Below are 14,105 nucleotides of genomic sequence, written 5' to 3'. Positions count from 1 at the left end.
AGATATAAAAATTTAAGAATTTTACTGGCATCTTCTTCATTTTCTGTTGCTATAACCGAGTACCACAGGCTGGATGATTTATAAAGAACAGAGGTTCATTTAATTCACGGTTCTGGATGCTGAGAAGTTCAAGAACATGGTGCTGGTATGTGCTGTGGGCTTTCTGGCTGCATCATGGCACAGCAGAGGGCATCACATGGTGAGACAGAGTGAGCATACCAGCTTGGGTCTCTCTTCCTGTTCTTATAAATCTTCTAATGGTAGGATAGGGGCCCCATCATCTAATCCTAAGTACCCCAGTGGCAACCACCTCTAAGTACCATTAATAAATAAATTTGGGGATTAAGTTTCCAACACATGAGCATCTGGGGAACACATTCAAACCATTGCAACCAGTGAGGAAGTGAGCCCAGAAGAAATCATGATTTTCCCAGGGGTATCTGGCCTTAGAGCTGGGACTCATGCCCTGCCTTTTTCCTGTCTCTGCCCCCAGGCTCTCTCTACAACATGATCTCCTTACCTCTCTGTGTTTTATACCTTCTATGAATGATTTCTTATTTTTAATTAAAATTTTATTTCCTAATGGAAGGATTAGTGGTGCGGCTGTGAGGTTCTAATGCGTTAGAAATGTAGGATTAAAACCTGGTGGAGTGGATCACCCGCTGGAACCGAGGAACCCCCTGGACCTTGGAATCCTCTGCCTTACGGGATTAGGACTCCCTCAGTTCACTTTATTTTAACCCATTCCTCTCTCATCAATTTGTATCAAAGCGAATGCAGAATTGGGGCCTGATGTGAATCACAACTGTGGGAAGAACACACGCAGAACCCTTCCAAGATGAGGGAAGTGAGGGGGGGGGCGGGGAATGGAGATTCATCAAGAATTTTGCTAGGTACATTTTACTCACATTATCACTTAACTTTCACACTCCTCTCTGAGAGAAGCCGAGCCAAAACTAGTCTAAAGACAAGCACCTGAAAGCTCAGAGGTAAAGCTCATGCAAAGCTACACAGCTGGCCCACGTGGGGGGCAGGATTTGAACTCAGCTGTAGAGGTATGGCCTTCTGCCCTGTCTTTTTTTTTTTGAGGAGGGATACCAGGGATTGAACTCAGCCACATCCCCAGCCCTATTTTGTATTTTATTTAGAAACAGGATCTCACTGAGTTACTTAGCACCTCGCTTTTGCTGAGGCTGGCTTTGAACTCACGATCCCCCTGCCTCAGCCTCCTGAGCCACTGGGATTATAGGCATGTGCCACCATGCCCGGCTCTTAAAGGAAAGTGTCCCCTCTTGTTTGTTCTGCCTACCTGATCTCTCTCTCTCTCTCTCTCTCTCTCTCTCTCTCTCTCTCTCTCTCTCTCCACTCTTGCTAGAATTGCAATCTAATCCCTAGAGGGTTATTCAATACATGTCTATTAAATAATCTTATGGACTTTCAGACTTTCTCCCCTGAAAAATATGGCTGTGGACGGACAACCAGACAGGCCTGGCTCAAGTCCCCCTGGGTCGCTACTGGTCTTAAGCTTTGTGTTCACTTAACTTCCTAACCTTTTCCTGTAATGAAAAGTGGATGTAATGGTAATGTCGATGAGGTTTGAAATAATATTCATAAGTATCCGACACGGTAAGATTTCAACAGAATAAAAGCCACTATTATTATGCCAGCAAATACGGTGACAATAAAGAGGGATGGCCTCAGGGGAAGGCTCAGCCAATTCAGGTTCTTTTGTGGGAGTGCAGAGGGGGAGGGATGAGAGACTGGAGAGGGGCCACATGCAGTAGAAATTTGGAAAGAAGAGAAAGCATCTGTTTTGGGTTGAACTCTGCAACTTTCCCCTAATTATATGTCAAAGTCCTTCACCACAGCACCTCAAAGGTGCCCTTGCTTGGAAATAGGGTCATTGTCGTTATATGGGTGAAAATAAGGTCATGTGGGTGTCGGGAAGGGCCCTCATCCTAAATGATTGGCATTCTTATAAAAAGGAATTTGAGCACAGAGCAAAGACCACGTGAATTCTGAAGTGATGTGACCACCATCCCAAGAACCAGAAGGTAGAACAAGGGCCAGGAACGATCCTTTCCTTGCACTTTTGAAGGGAGCAATCCCTGCTGAAACCTTGATCTTGGGTTTCAGCCTCCAGAAGTGTGAGACAGTAAATTTCTCTTGTTTGAGTCATTCTGTTTGAGGCACTTGGTTTGGATGGCCCTAACAAACTAATTCAGTGCCTGGACACAGGATGGGATGCTGAGCACTTCAAGCCTCTTCAAGGTCAGTTACTCGACGGGAAGAGACAGAGTCGGGGGTCTCGGGACCAGGAACAAGTCACAAAGTAAAACTGTGGGCCTCCTGTGCAAAACCATTTGATTGAAGCAGAAAAAGCCCAGAACTAGCTCCAAATGATCCACGTCTCTCCAGATACCCCATGACTTCTGGAAAAGACCTCATGCAAATATTAGGTACCTCACTGAATCCTCCTGAAAGTGTGTAGGGGCGGAAACCATTATTCTTCTTTCAGAGACAGGGGAGTTCCAGCTTCTCTTGCATAAACTTTTGGGATGGAATTCATAGAGTCCAGAGACCCTGACTCACTTCTGACTCTGCCCCATGGCTCCATAGCTGCCCAGAATCCATGCAGAGTCACAGAGTGATTTGTCAAGGTGGACATAGATCTGACACACTCTTGCCATTTGTCACTCTGTGACTTTATTTTTTGTGTTTTGAATGACACAGTCCTCTAGAGGAAGGCCCAAACTCCCTGGGATTGAGAGGCCACCCGCTATTTCTCAGGAGTGTTGAGAACAGCTTCTTTCTCATGACTTCCCCTTTCCTGAGAACACTGGTGGTTGAGATACAGAAAGTACAAGAGCATTGACAGCTACCTGTGTTGTAACACTTGATTTCAACTTTAACCTTCTCACGCTGTCAGTTCCAGATAAGGGCTTTGTGACGCGAAGAGTAAGAAAGATCTTAGCTGTTCCATAATCTCCCAAGAGAGTGGGAAGTTGTCTGCACATTATTATTATTATTATTATTATTATTATTATTATTATTATTATTATTATTAACTCGAGGCTTCTCTGCACCTGCCCGATATTTAATTAAACCCCAACCAGAGGCTGGGATCAGCTGGTTCTGTTTGGCACATCCCAGCCTGGTGGCCTCAACTACAATTGAGAGTCGATAAGCGTACAGTGTAAAGCTCGAGATACCTGCAGGATGGAGACTTTGTTTGGAAGCCCAAAATGCTGCAGGGAGAGAGAAATGGTGCTGTTTGAAAAGAGGCCTTATAATCGCACAAGAGCAGCTCAGTGGAAACGTGGTAGTGGAATTTGGAATCTGAAACACCACCGGTCAAATAGGATAAAGGCCTTCCTATCGTGGCAATTTATCAGCAAAAGACTGTCACTGCAGGAGGAAGAAAAGCTGATACTGACAATCGAATTTGGGAGAAAAACTCACATGCAGCAATCATCATACACAGGCTCAGGAGGAAAATCAGAAGACCCAGAGAAGGACAAGATTTGACAAATCTCACCATCAAGAAGGTCTCCCTCTATGTGGCCTAGTTCTTTTCTGCTCTGGAACTTTACATTCATTTTCTCTCATTTACACCTTTTCTGGTTTCATTAAAACAAAACAACAACAACAACAACAAAAACACTGTTTAGACAGTGATTTCTCTAAACGTGTCTGGTAAAAGAATCCAGATTCAGATTAGATCAGAAGGTGTGATAAGATGTGGTTGGAAAGGTGGCTGAAAGCATACAGTCATAGCATACTGGTGAATCACCGTCTACTGTGCCATGTGTGGCAAATCATCTGTTTTACCAATAAGAATTACCTAAGCTAGGGACTGGGATTGTGGCTCAGTGATAGAGCACTTGCCCAGCATGTGTGAGGCACTTGGGTTAGATTCTCAGCACTGCATGTCAATAAATGAATACAATAAAGCCCCATTAACAACTAAAAATATATTTTAAAAAAATAAAAGAATTACCTAAGCTAATGAACAATGGACCAGTTTGTATACAGAAGGTGAGCTGAGGGTAATTCCCACCACAATGTCATTCTCAGTCCTGTGTACTCCAATTATGCCACTTGTGGAGCGCAGATACACTTGGAAGTACAGTTAATGTGGAAGGAACTGTATACACCTACAGACCATTCTCCATCTATCTGACAAATACTTATAAATCATCTACTTCCTGCACACCCAATGCCAGGGTCAGGGGATGCATCACTGCCCACAACAGATGTAAGCTCTGTCTTTATGAAATGTCCCAAGAGACAGCAAAAAATGTACTAAGCACTTTGCATACGTTGTCTGAATGATCACTACAACCTGGAGAGGTAATGACATTTTCCCGATTTTATACATTTTAGGCAATTGAGGCTCCAAAGCCCAAAGAAACTGTTTAAACCAGTGGCTCCAAATGGCTTTGAGCATCAGTCAAGAAAATTTTAATACTCACCCAGTGAGTGTCTACTTAAATAAATAAACATTGTGCCTTTGTGCATTAGACAGGCACAAATACACATTCTTTTAAATCATAGGCATGTTATATAAATCTTTTTGTATGTCTAACTTTGGAGATCTGCCCTCTATCCCTCCACTGTATCAGCTCTGATTAGGTCTGTGACTAATGGGAATAATCTACCTCCAATCTTCTCCTACCTAATCAACCCCAGGTTTTATTCTGGAACCCTGTCTAAGAACTTGACGTAAGAAATAGGTTCAAGTAAAAAAATAATAATTTTCACGTGGGGACTAAATCTTTGTATTGCCAAGGATGGTTTGCAGAATTCCTGGATGACTATTTTACATGCAAAGGTAAGTTCTCCCTTTAGTTGATAAATCCGATTCATTTCCTTTGTGTTCTCTTTCCTGGCTGGATCTTAAGTACTTCAAGCAAAAGACTGTCTCATACATCTGTTTCAACCCCCCCGCAGTACCTAGTAAAGAACTAAACACATCACAAATTCTCCATCCTCCGGGGATGACTTTGTTTCTCATTGGAAAAAAAAAAAGAAAGATCTTTTACATCCATTGGAGAGCAAAAATTGCATCCCTGTAGAAACAAACTGCTGCCACTCACAGTAGGGAAGAGGCTGAGATGCTTCAAGTGGGTACAGAGGGCTGGGGATGCAGCAGACAGGCTTACAATCAAGGAGGCCCATGAGAAGCAACCAAGGGTTCCATCTCAAACCCAGTCATTCTCCCTAGGGACACCAGTCCCCATTTGCTCATCTGCATATGCTAGAATTAATGAGTCACCTTCCAAGGTCCTTTCAGTTCTGACATGTTTGACCCGGCATCTTTTCTTTTTCCCTGATCTTTTCTGTCTCTTCCCACGTTGGCCTTCTAGAATTAAATATCTAGTGACGGGAGGATTTGTCTGAAAAACGGTAGCTGGGGCATTGTTGATCAGATTGGCGGCAGCAGGAAGCCTAACGGAGGGTTGAGTCCTTTCCTTCTCCGGGGGTGCATGCACACACCCCATTTGCTAATGTGCTTTCCATCTGACATTTCAAGTAACTATCCCCACGTTGGTGCTTCTTCAAGTCAAGCTCTGTTCTGCAGTCTTTGGAAGGAACGTAAACCGTGACAAATGGTCTCAGTTCAGGCATATGGTTGTGTGTTGATTTCCTAGTTGCTGGGGTGTATGGACACAATTATTGTCCCCAAATGTAAAAATAATGAAATCACCACCATACGTGGAATGACGACGGCGATGGGAAACAGATTTGATGTATTGGCATTTTGGAGACGATCTTTAATTTTTAGTAGAATATTGCCTGTAATTTCTATCCTCAGTGAATTTCAATTGCAGTCCTCCTAAAATTGTTTTTTTTTTTAAAAAAAAAAAAGATGGCTAGGAATTCAAGTTTGCCTTATTGTTCTGGGTACATGAGTTAGAAATTATGCTTAGCTATGAAAATTAAAAAAAAAAAAGCAGAATGCAGTGGTGAATTTGTTCTCTCTCCTGCAGCCCAAGATTGGGAACAAAGTGGTTCAGCCAGAAACAGAGCCTCCAAGATGCCCCCAATATCCCAGGTACCTTTAATTCTGCTCCACCAGCTTTCCTTCATCCCTGAGGTAGTCCTCTCATTTAAAGTTGGCTCCCGAAGCTCCAAATCTTCAGCCTAAATTCCAGGCAAGGAGAGGAGTAGGAGGAAAAGCAAAGAGACACATGCTAGTTGAGTTAGCTGCAAGGCTCACCCACACTTCTATTTATATTTCATGGGCTAGAACTTAATTAACGTCTACATCTATCTAGAAGGAAGACTGAAAGAGGTCGATTTTTTGTTGGGGACATCAGCATTTCAAACAAAACCAGGGTTGCATTGGAAAGGAAAAGGGAGAGAATGAGTTTGGAATGAGCAATTGCCCTAGTAGGATTGTTGCCCGCCCCCCCCTACCCCCCCACCCTCACCCCCCACCACCACCACCCCCGCCACTACCACCACCATCACCTCCACCTTCTAACACTTGTTGAGATAATCTTGAAAAATATGGAGAAGGAAAGGATGATGTTAACTACTTGGAAGCCATCTCTAGTAGCATGCAATGTCATGGTTTGCTCATTTTTTCAATTAATATTTGAAGATGTTTTCTGATTGCATTTTTATCATAAAAGGAATGCCTATTCATTTGGAAAACTTTGAGGGAAAAAAATACAGCAAAGTAGAGAGAAGAAAATAGAATTCACCCATAATCCCATTACCCAGATTGTACTACACTATTTTGTTGCATTTTCTGACATTCTTTATATATATATATTGTGCATATTTATAATCACAGTGTATGTACCAGTTGGCACCTCTTGTTTTCACTTTCTGCATCGAATGAGTGAATTTGCATATGACCCTACCCAGAGCATATCCCTGGCTCCTCATATTCCAATCATGGTTAAATCTGTTTGGAATGTGCTTGAAGTAGGAGGGCATGAATAGCATAGACTGATTTTTCTCCTGCACCATTTCTGGGAGACCATACGGCAGGGCTGGCTCACTTCTCACTTTCACTCCGAGACCATATCATATGCTCTCCTTGATGTATTTTTCCATCTCAAAAAATGTCAAGTGTATGCACCAAGAGTTAAAATTATTCTTGAGGGAACATGAGCTACCATGCTCATTCCCACCATATGCCTCACATGGTGGATTTTGCTCTGCCTTATAAATTCATTGGATGTCATGACTTTTTAAGAAAGAATCCTCAGGCATGCCCCAGCAGTCCAAACCCCTAATGAAACAACAAAGAGAAGAGAAAAAGGCCCTGCTCAAGGTCATACTGTCATGGTCAGTGCCACACCTAGGCCGCTGAGATCTTTTCTACTGATTTCTCCCTCTACTTCAGATGCTTTTGATGATGTAACTATCAGGGAAACTTCAAAGATGTTATGTCTCCTATGAAAATATAATTCATAAGATTTCCCAGGATTCCCACCCCCAACGGTAGCCAGTTACTAATGGCATTAACTAATTCCTGATATTAACTAGAGATTCATCACTTGCTCAGGGTAGCTTAATCAGATTACCATTTCTATTTAGCGCAGTTGATCTTTCAGAGAAAATATACATTCTGTAGAAAACATTTTTTTTTCCTCCATTCTGTATTTACTTGCTACAAGTTCAGACCTTTGCTAAATACCAGGGGGTTGTGCTATGGCTTTACAAAATTTACAGCCTGGTTAGAAAATGAGAAAGACACATGAACCAATGTGGTGTGTTCCTATATTGGAATGCCAGGCACCTGTGAAAAGCAAGGAGGTAAATCTGCACAGACGGCTATGGAAACTGCTATGGAAAGATGACCGTGATGTACTCTTAGGAGAAAATGGAGGTTTCATAAGAGTTTGATGGTGTCTGTAATATCTCTTCTGTGTTTTAATCAAAAGTACATTCCCACACTTTTTGTATGTGCATAGAAAACACCTAGAGAAGCACATACAAGGCTTTGAACAGTGATAATTGTCAACAGTGGAATTTGAAAATGATAGAAATAACATCTTTTTTTTACTTTTTCATTTACATTCTGTTTTTTAAGTATAATCATGAATTGCACTTTCTCTGTCCTACATTTTGAATAATCATAGTATCTTCCAGAGTTGTTGTGACAGCTAAGTCAGTTGCTGCAAATGAAATGCTTAGAACCTTGCCAGGAACATGATAAGTGCTCAGTGTATATTAACCAGGATGATGCCCATGATGATGACGATGATGACGATGATGATGACAATGGTGGCAAAGATGGAGGACAATGTGTTTTTCCACCCTACTGCTCAGCATATACACTCACACAAGTTATTTATAGGGCAATTGATATGCATCAAAAGCCTTTAAAATTGAAAATATTTGGCCCAGCAGTTTCTCCTCTGGGGAAAAAAAAAATCGAATGCACATATAAGAAGTACATAAAAAATAAAGAAAGAATGAAACATTGGTGACAAGCTAAATGTTCAAAATGAGAATAGTTTAAATTTTTGGTGTATATTTACACTGAAATAGTATGCATTCATTGTAGCAATGAATTGATGGCCATTTTAATATGCGGATCCTATACCATTCAGGGAAGTAAAGATAATTTCTGAATAGTATATATGATTCCATAATAGTAAAAATATATATGTAAACCACATACGCATATTTCTGTATGTCTGGAAACACAAGCCACAAAATTGCATGGACAATATGGAACCCTGGGCAACTGTGATATTTTTTTTCTTTAGAGTCAGGCATAATTTCCAATTTTTCTATGATGAATTTCCATTGCTGGGCAAGTGTTTAAAGGAAGGCAAAGGGCCTTCGGGAGCATTTCTTAATACGGTCTCCATGCCAACCCACTAGTTACGGCACCTCTTGTCTGGAGCTATCAGAGGGCAAGTAATTCCAGCCACCAGGGAGAAGTGGGCAAGTTCTTTTGGTCTCCAGTGCAGACTCAGTGGACATGGGGCTAGTGTCCTGGCCTGACTCTGGAGACTGACTTTTGGATGTCGGTGAAAAGCCAAGGTGGACTCTATGGGACCATGTCATTGTAATCAGCCAACCCCAAAATGTTCAATTTCTGAGTAAAGATAAGAGTTGAGGGGAACTAAGAAGAGCTACTTAACCTCACCTCCCTGGTAACTTTATCCCAGAGCAGCGAAAGCCTTGTTTGAATCTGTCCAGAATCCAGATGACCTTTAGGCTTCTTGCAGCCACTTGCCTCAGAAGAGCCAAAGGCTGACAGCACTACTTAGCAGCCAGGGGAGTCAGCCCTGCCTCTCCTGATTTATCAAGGAAGAAGAACTGGAAACTTAGCTGCTTGCTGTTTTCTGTGATTTCTGTCTAAGCCCTCCTGCGTGATACCACCTGCGGGAAGAGGGGAAAAGCCCCAGGGAGCTAAACTGGATGGAGCAAGGCACCCACAAGGACTGACCCGGGCCTCATTTCTTGCAATTCCCCACCCACCTGAAATACCCCCCCAATTCTGATATTTCGTATTTGGGGTTTCTTTCATTGACTTTACCCCCCGCCTTTTTTTTTTTCCCCTCTTAAATTTTTGCAGAGAACTTCAGGGCTCAGCTGAGATCCTCTTTCTCAGTGCTATCTCTCCTGATCCCTCACCTTCCTCACCACTCTGGGACCCTGCCCTGTGACCGCACAGCAACCTCTACTAAACTCCATAGGGACCCTTTCCCACTATATTGGAATCACCTGCTTCTCGTCTCTGTTCTCCAGCTCTGGCGTAAGTTCCTTAAGAGCAGAGGCCATGGCTTCCTGACCTCCGTGATCTCTGTGCCCAGCCCACAGCATGTGTTTAATACACGTTCGTCAAATAAGTAAACGAACAAGCCCATCCATCCGTCAATTTGCTCTAACTTGGTGGCAAATTATCTTCTGTCTAGAAGGTGAAGAATTCTGAAACTTTGAAGGAGCTGCTATTAGTTATTCTCATCTTAGTGTGATTTGGTTTGTTTGATTGGACTGCTTTCCAATTCGTGCTAAACAAAAGAATATGAAACCGAGATGGAATCTTGGTGCAGTTTGGATTCACATTTCCCTGATGGCTAAAGTTGTTGAACATTTTCTCATAGAATTGTTGGCCATTTGTATTTCTTCTTTTGAGAAGAGTTTGTTCAGTTCATTTGCTCATTTTATTGATTGGGTTATTTGTTGTTTCTTAATGTAGAGTTTTAGTTTTTTTTGAGTTCTTATAATTTTGGATATTAGTCCTAGGTTGGAAGAGTAGCTGGTAAAGATTTTCTCCCTTTCTGTAATCTGTCTATTCACTCTGTTCACTGTTACCTTTGCTGTGCAGAAGCTTTTTAATTTGATGCCTTCCCATTTATTTGCTCTTTGTTTATTTCCTGAGCCATGACAATCTTATTCAGGAAGTCTTTGCCTGTGTCTATTTGTTAAAGAGTTTCCCTGTGGGTTTTTTTTTTTTTAATTCTAATAGCAGGAAAGTTTCTGATCTTACATTTAGATCTTTGATCCACTTTGAGTTTACTTTTGTACAGGGTGATAAGGATCTAGTTTCATTCTTCTACATATGGATATCCAGTTTTCTTCGCACTACTTGTTAAAGAAGCTTTTTTTTTTTCTCCAATGTGTGTTTTGGGGAATTTTGTCCAGATTGAGATGATTATAGCTTTGCAGTTTGTCTTTGTGTCTTCATTCTGATCCGTGGGTCTGTATGTCTGCTTTTATGCACACACTATTCTGTATAATTAATAGGCATCCACAAAAAATAATCAAAAATTAAAAACAATGAGAAATTAATACTTGACTTGGTGATTAGAATGGAGAAAGATAAGTTCACTTGGGTTAGAGGATTGGGTACAGTCTGTTGAAAATGTCAGCCCTATCCTTAGTGTGCCTGTGCTTCAGTGTCCTCAAAGGTCAAATGGCAGTGATAATAATAGCTATCTGCTTCCTAAGGTTTATAGAGTAAAAGTACACATGATGCACTTGGAACTGCATGTAATAAGTACAAAGTGTATTAGATATTTAACATGACTCTATAAATTGTAGGTCAAAAAGTTGATCGTGCTCTAAGACCGACAACCATGGCATACACTGATTCTTAGGAGGTCTTTTTTTTTTTTTTTCTGATTTAGCTTCTCATTTGTATCATGAACATTTTCAAATGGACCAAGTAGAGAAAATGGTAGACACTCTCCATAAAATGATCACCCAAATGCAATAGTTTATTAAGATATGGCCATACTAACCTAATCTACCTTTTGATAAAACAAGATTTTAAAAATCACACCATGTCATTTTACCGCCTGTGGATTTCAACTGTGCATCTTGACAAAGTATAGAGACCTGCTTACGTGATCTTAACGTTCTTCCTCTATCTACAAAGTGAGGATTCCTTGGAATCTCTAGAATCCAGTCAATAATGGCCTAGTTTCCTATTGGTTGGAGTCAGAATCCAAATCAGTTCTACTCATTACATTTGGTCCTAATTTTTCTCAACCCTCTTCATCTAAAACAGTCTCTTCCTTTTTCTCACTTATTGCAGGAACCAGGGCCAAAGGTCCATTAGAATGAAACACATTCTTACGACTGGGACAGTCTAGGTTTATAACTTTATCCCAGTACAATTATGAATAACACCCTTTCCTTCTTAGTCATGCTACATATTTGTGGTTTGTCCGTGTGTTTCATTGTTTGCTCTAATTTATTCTTCTATCTGCTATATATTTCCTGTACATTGAAGTTAAAGACTGGATTCAGGCTTACGTACTTTTTGGCAAAATTTTTTTCATCAATGTTCCTGTTTTGGTATATGTCACCCCATGTCAGGAGGTGTGCAGTGTCCTGTTGTTCCACTCTTGGTGATCTACAAATTGATGAACGGGTTCATATGAGGTCAGCATGATCAAGCCACCATAAAGTTCTTCATGGAATTTTCACGGTTTCCGCATTGTCAATCATTACCTGAATCAATCACTACATCAAAGGTTAAGAAACAGTTCTAGCTCCACCATCCCTTCCCCACGTACTGAATGGAATTCTTTTGTAAAGGAAAACTTTCTCTCACCAGCTCAGGCTTGTTTGCCCTGCACTTACCATTTATAAAGGAAGAACAGAATAATTAACTCTTTTCTTCCAACAGTGAGTTTTCAGAATATGGGATTGAAAATTTAGTTACCTTCAACAGTGTCTAGTTTATTGGAGGTTTTTGGGTTTTAGTTGTTTGGTGTTTAGTTTAGTTTTGGTTTTTTTTTTTTTTTGAGTATTTTTATTTGTTCGTCTTTATTGGGGAAATTTTTTCTTTCTTTTTAGAAAACAGTATCATAAATTCATGAGTTCTTACATGTTAAATTCAAATGCATTCATAAAAAAAATAGCCTCATAAATTAAAAGCTGCCTATGTTAGTCAAGTTTCTCTAGAGAAAAATAATATAATGCTCATATATAGAGAAGTTTTGTTTTGGAATCTTGACTCACACAATTGTAGAGACTGGCACAGCTGACATCTACAGGACAGTCAGGCAGGCTAAAAACTCAAAGAAAAGTGGATGTTGCAACCTCAGTCTGAAGATAGCCTGGGGGCAGAAGTCCTCTGGGAGCAGGGAGTCTTGAGTTTTTTTCCTCCTAAGGTCTTCAACTGATTGAACGAGGGCCCATCCACATTAGGAAAGATCATTTGTTTTATTTGAGTTCTACTGATTTAAATGCTAATTTTATCCTTAAAATATTTTCCCAGTGATATCCAGACTGGTGTTTGCCGAAATATCTTGGTGTCATAGCCAGATATTGTAAGTTGACACATAAAATTTATCATTACTGTCTCAATATTTATACATAATAATAACAACAACAATAAAAATGCTGAGTGATAAAAATCAATGCTTTATTGCAGGCATTCAAAGATAACAGAGAAACAAATAAGAAAGATTTGAATTAGTAATTTCTTTGTGCCCTGCTGGGTTGGGTGCTACACCAAATGCTGACCAAAAAAAAAAAAAAATGCCCTTATTTCTGCCATATCCTACATAACCTTGAGCAGCTCACATTAGTTCACTGAATCTCAGGACATTCATCTGAAAATGTGTCCTGCCTATTATATTTTGTTATGACAGCCAAAAAAGACCGCATATCAAAACATTCTGAAAACCCTACTCGTTAACACAAATCTCAGATGCTCTTAAGACTATTTTTGTTAAGCACCAATGAACCAAAGAGTGTCAAGCAAATGCACTCAGAAGCTGTAGCTGTGAGTTCGTGCCACATTATGAAGGTCAATAACTTTCTCCCCACTTGAGAGAAGCAGTGATTTGGGGGGCCCCACATTTTAAGAGAAGGGAAAGTTGTTCCTCTCCTAAGGGAAAAAGAATCAGAGCACCAATTTTCCACATGGATGCCTTTGTCACTAAGTTCGTATTTCCCCTAGAGTCTCTAATTCTCTATGTCAACAATGTAAGGATGACAAAGGCAAAGGATAAATAAAGGTAGCTTTCAATGTCGCAATGATGAATGCAAAGTCTACCTCGATTTATTTGTTGGTTCATTCACCAAGCATTTATCAAACACTCATTCTACGCAAAAGCTTATGCCAGGTGCTATTAAAGATACAGAAATGAAGCAAATCCAGATTCTGTCCTTGAGCAAAATTAATAGGAAGAAAAAGGAAATACCTATAACAAGAGATTGAAGAGTACCATAAGAGAGCTCCGTAACATCTCATGGAGCTTCAGAAACCCAGTTCACAGGCCAAGCCGAAGTTTCCACGTGGCTTCTTGGAAGAGGAGGCACTGAAGCTAACCTGAAGAATAGGAACAGATTAGGACCTGAGAGATGGGGGGTCGGGTGGGGCAGATAGAATGACCCGGGGAGTGGTACCATGGGAAAGAAAAAGTAGGAAAGACCTCTGGGCAAGTGCTATTTGTGGCAGTCAGTGAATTCTCCCTTTTACCTATAACTTCCTTTTCTGCAATGTGGAGAGGATTTTTGAATTCATCTAAAACGGAAATGTCAAAAAGGCTTTCTCTGGCTCACCAGCTTCAACTGATGGGTAGTAGACGGTCACAGCTGGTGGGTCAGCTTAACAGAGAGGATTACTGTCATATCCCCTCTCAATGAGTCCTAATTTTCCGAAGATT

The sequence above is a fragment of the Ictidomys tridecemlineatus genome, chromosome 3 (genome assembly GCF_052094955.1).
Source record: "Ictidomys tridecemlineatus isolate mIctTri1 chromosome 3, mIctTri1.hap1, whole genome shotgun sequence".
Lineage (NCBI taxonomy): Eukaryota > Metazoa > Chordata > Mammalia > Rodentia > Sciuridae > Ictidomys > Ictidomys tridecemlineatus.
This window is presented reverse-complemented; position numbering follows the sequence as displayed.